We start from the raw sequence: 319 nt of genomic DNA on the forward strand, positions 1-319 counted from the left end.
GACCCCTGACCATCACACCTACCTATATGACCAATTGATAGTAGACCCCTGACCATAACACCTACCTACATGACCAAACGTTTGTAGACCCCTGACCATCACACCTACCTATATGACCAATTGATAGAGACCCCTGACCATAACACCTACCTATACAACCAAATGTTTGTAGACCCCTGACCATCACACCTACCTATATGACCAAACGTTTTTTGACCTTGGACCATCACACCTACCTGTATGACCAAACGTTTTTTGACCTTGGACCATCACACCTACCTGTATGACCAAACGTTTTTTGACCTTGGACCATCACACC

Source organism: Nanorana parkeri, unplaced genomic scaffold, assembly GCF_000935625.1.
Source record: "Nanorana parkeri isolate BGI_ZX_2015 unplaced genomic scaffold, ASM93562v1 scaffold740, whole genome shotgun sequence".
Classification (NCBI taxonomy): domain Eukaryota; kingdom Metazoa; phylum Chordata; class Amphibia; order Anura; family Dicroglossidae; genus Nanorana; species Nanorana parkeri.